Source organism: Solanum stenotomum, chromosome 9 (genome assembly GCF_019186545.1).
Source record: "Solanum stenotomum isolate F172 chromosome 9, ASM1918654v1, whole genome shotgun sequence".
Lineage (NCBI taxonomy): Eukaryota > Viridiplantae > Streptophyta > Magnoliopsida > Solanales > Solanaceae > Solanum > Solanum stenotomum.
The window spans coordinates 7786801-7791503 of record NC_064290.1 but is presented as its reverse complement, the minus strand read 5'-3'; positions in this window follow the sequence as shown (position 1 = coordinate 7791503).

The following is a 4703-nucleotide window of genomic DNA, read 5'->3' as shown; positions in this document are numbered from 1 at the left end:
GGATCTCACAAGTCATCAATCTACTTAAATGTTGTTAAAAGATACCATGTTTGAAGACTCGATTTCTATCTTTTCATTGTAACCGCCTTTATTTGTTTGTAATCCTTTATGCTTAGAATTTATCCCTTTGTAATAAACTACGTCTGACCTGAATTTTCAAGAATGAAATACGTAGGTGACCTATGTCAGCTTCGGTCACCCCTTCATATATTTTCAATATTTCCCTTTTGTACTTGAACTACGTTCGACCTGAATTCTCAAAATTGAGATACATAGGCGGCCTGTGTCGGCCTCAGTCGTTTACTTATTAAAATTTCTTATTAACCCTTGAGAGGGGAACTACGTTTGACCTGATTCCTGCTTCAACGGGATACGTAGGCGCAACAACGGCTCGGTCATATCTCCCGTAAGAGTTCTGTTTTCCTTTATAATAGAAACTGGGACAGAATTTTTGAGAGGGACTCAAAAATTCTCGAAAAAAGATCTTTCCAATAAGTCGAGACTGAAGATACATTGAGAGTTGCAACTGGACATAATATTTTAGAGGGTCTAAAAAATTATACAAGTCATATATCAACAGTTCGAGATACTCTTAGACATCTAACTGGGACAGAAATTTTTAGGATGCCCTCAAAAAAAAATTCAAGCATCACTAGAAGTTTATAGTATATTTCGAGAATATTAGAAGTTTAAAACTAACTTCAAATGATTTCTGGCATCATTAAAGTTCATAGTCAACTGCAGCAATCTCTGACACCTTTGAATTTCTGAGTCAATTACAAAACTTCCCGATTATAGTAGACTTCGGGAGAACCAGGCCAGAAATTTCCCAATCCTTAAAGATTCTTGAATTCTCCCCAACAAGATATGGGACACACGAAAGTTTCGAACAAAGGACGTTTATTTAAGCTTGATGTGACATGACGCTTAACAGTGATCTTTTTCAATTACAACTTTTTGAAAACTTTTTTTCTTAAAAATTTTATCTATATGTTTCAAATATTTTTGCATAAAATGTTTTGTCTTGTCTATCGAGAAGCAAGAGATCAGAGCGATCAACTGAAGATAGCAAGACAAGGAGCAAGCGATTTTAGAAGGCAACACAGAGCAGTTTGTTTTAAAAACTAACAATTTTTCTATAGATGCAGGTCTATAAGATTGCCTCAAGTTTATCATATTTCTCCATTCAACGAATATAGAGAAGTTAAAAGGGCGAGGAGATCCCCAAAATTGACAACTTTTATGTGGATGTTGGAAAGTCATTGAAGTTTTTCTGAGGAAAAAGAAAAAGTTCAGAATACGAGCAACAACACCTCATTTAAATTCTCAGTAAAGCATGAGTCACATCGAAAATGAAGTGTTCAAAATGGGAACAAGTGAAAGCATCACTCTCGACATATACAAGCATCTTCGATGACACGAGATTACATTTTTTAGCATTAAGAATGTTAGAAGAATATGCATGATTTTCGTCGATTTCAGACGCGGTAATGTGTACTACCCGGAGGGACATCGTATTTACCACTCGGATGGACATTTCTAGAGTATTATCAAATGAGATAGTACCATCACCCAGAGGGACATCATCGTTATTTTATCAACAGAATACTATCATCCTACCGACGAATCTTCATTATCATTTTCCTACCAATGGATCAGCCTTATCCCACCAATGGATCATCATCATTATCCTACCAATGGATCAACATTGTCCTACTGACGGATCTTCATCTTCATCATCATGTCATTACCATTATCCTACCAATAGATCATTATTATCCTACCGATAGATCGTCGACATTATCCTACCAATGGATCAGTCTTATCCTACCAATGGATCATCAACATCTACATTATCCTACCAACGGATCTTCATTGTCATTATCCTACCAATTGAGCATCATCATCACCTATCGATGGAGTAGCATCATCGTCCTATCATTATCATCATCATTATCCTACCAATGGATCAACATTGTCTTACCGACGGATCTTCATCATCATCATTATCATCATCATCCTCTAGACGGACCTTTGTTATCATCATCCTACCAATGGATCTTCATCAATAGTATCCTATCAGTAGATCATTGTTAATAATCCTATCGATAGAGTAACATCAACATCATTATCCTATCGATGGATCAACATCATCATCATATCATTATCATCATCCTATCAATGAAGAATCGTTATCCTACCAAGGGAGCATCAACATCATCATCCTATCGATGGAGCATCATCATCATCCTATCGATGGACAATCATCATCATCCTATCATGTAGCAGAATTATCCTACCAATTGATCGGCATCATCCTACCAATGGATTATCGTCATTTTACCCATGAAGAATGATCATTATTATTTTCATTTGCAAGAACGTCATTAAGATATCCATCAACATATTACATCAGTCTATATTTTCTTACTTCGATATCAAAGGAAGAGTACAATGAAGATTATATTATAAATATGAAATACGAGTTTTATTTGCTTTACGTCAAAATGGAGGAAACTGACGTCAAATGTTCAAGGAGAGCAATTAAGTGACAACACGGTAAAAGACACTATCTCCCCATTTGAATTAAATTTTTTACGCTAATGAGTCTTACCTCAGTATTTGTCGAGAGCATCCAAAAAGATGAATTCTCAAGTAAAACCACTGTTACGGACGATATCAAAAAGGATGCAGCACAACGTGGAACTTTTTCTTAGCAGCGAACTCGGACCTACTCTAAAGAGGAGTATCAAACTCTTAGGACGCGAGCTAAGGAGCGACTTCCACCACAATCAAACCACACCCTTATCAGAAGGCATGTGGATTTTTCTTTGGGTTTATCGGTTTCAGTTTCACATCCAAATTATTTTTTTTTTCATCGGAAATAAATTTCCAATCCGAGTGGCAATACACAAGAGCTTTGGAAATTATGTCTGTGTAAGTTCTTAATCATGGATGTGAAGAGCTCCGCATTCATGGCTAAGAGGTTGCAAGCCTCTTTTTCATACTCGACTTATTTGTCACTCCTCCAAAGCCAAAGGTTATATTGCATAATAGATTTCCTTTTCAACCGATAGAGTCGAACTACAAGTAGCCTGATTCCCTAGGTTGCAGGATATGTAGGCGGGATCAATGTTGAAAACTCGGTTGTATTCCAACATTCGCTTTTAAAACTAATTCTCGAGCATTCCGGTCTCTTCATAATTCAATATCGAGATAGCTTTTGAATTTTTTCAAAATCGTGCTTCAAATCAAGCGTATCGAACTACAAGTGCCCTGAATTCTCATATAACCTGAGATATGTAGAAAACCCATTACCAGGGGTTCGGCCATAATTTCTAAAATCCGTACCAAAACTCTTTTCTAAGAGATGAAGATGTAGTCGGTCAAAATTAGATTCGTCAATTTCATTTGCCTCGAATTTCTTTCATCAATCCAAGTCAAACGAGGGACAGTTGTTGACACCCAATTTCAGACCTCCACAATATAAATTAATCATCGAGTTTCCTAAATTCCAAACGATTTGGAATAATTGAATTTATGAAATTCAAAATATTTTTTCAAGTCATTTTAAGTAATTTTTTCATTTTTATAATTTTTTAAAAAATAACATATATATTATAAATTTTATGAATATTCGAAAATCACCTCAAAAAAAAGTTTTAATTTTATTTGAATATTTGGTTTTAGTTTAGTTAATCAATAGTTTACATTTTTGAGTTAATTAGTTTATAAGTAAGTCAATTATTTTTATTTCGTAGAAATTAAGAAGCTCGTTAATTAATTTATATTAATTCATCTTATTTAGTTATTGGCCAAATCTCCTAAACCCCACTAAAGGACCAAAATTTGGACCTTTTTATTTTGCAATTTCCAGCATGCAACTCAACCCACTAGAAGCCCAATTCAACATTTTAGAAGCTCAATACTTTTTCACTTAACCCAACCCACATTTATACAATACACAACAATTCCAAAAGACCCCACCAACAATTCTTTACAACGTTAACAACAGCTTCAAAACATCAACAACAGCAGCTCACAATCACACAGCGTCAAAATTCACGGAGAACACGGCAAACACGGCGTGAGAGAAAATCACGTACGCAGTACTATTTTATCGTTGTCTTCCTTGCTCCCTCGACAATCTGTACGTGAGCAGTGCCAGGTGGAGTGATCTCATCGCCTCTCTCGTCCTAGCGTCAAAATTGGATGGCTCATGTTGCTTAGCCGTTGCAATTTGTTACAAATTAATGAATTTCGTACTATTCCAGCTGTCTTATTCCTTATCCTTTAAGTATTTTGAATTTCGAATTTGGAATTGGCCCAATTTCCATTCCGTTTTCCCCCTCAAATCAGCCTAGTCTCCCTCTATATAAAGGCTTTCCTTTTTCAGTGTTAGGGAGGGGAAGAAAAATTGGAAAAAGAGTTGAGAAGAAAAAAGGGGGGAAAATATAGGAATTAATTGGAATTAGAAAAAAACAAAAATACAGTAAACTACTAATTATACTTAGTCATATACAAATATTTAGGAAATAGATTTTGAAGTGATAGAGATTGGCAATTAGATTTCTACTCTCGTTTGATTCTTCTTGCTCGATATTCATCGGAGTCTGCCGGAGTTCTACTTTGGTGGTGGGAGCTCGTAGCTGACTCGTTCTCGTCTCAGTTCCTGCTCTGGAAAAGGTAGCATCCTTGTCTCT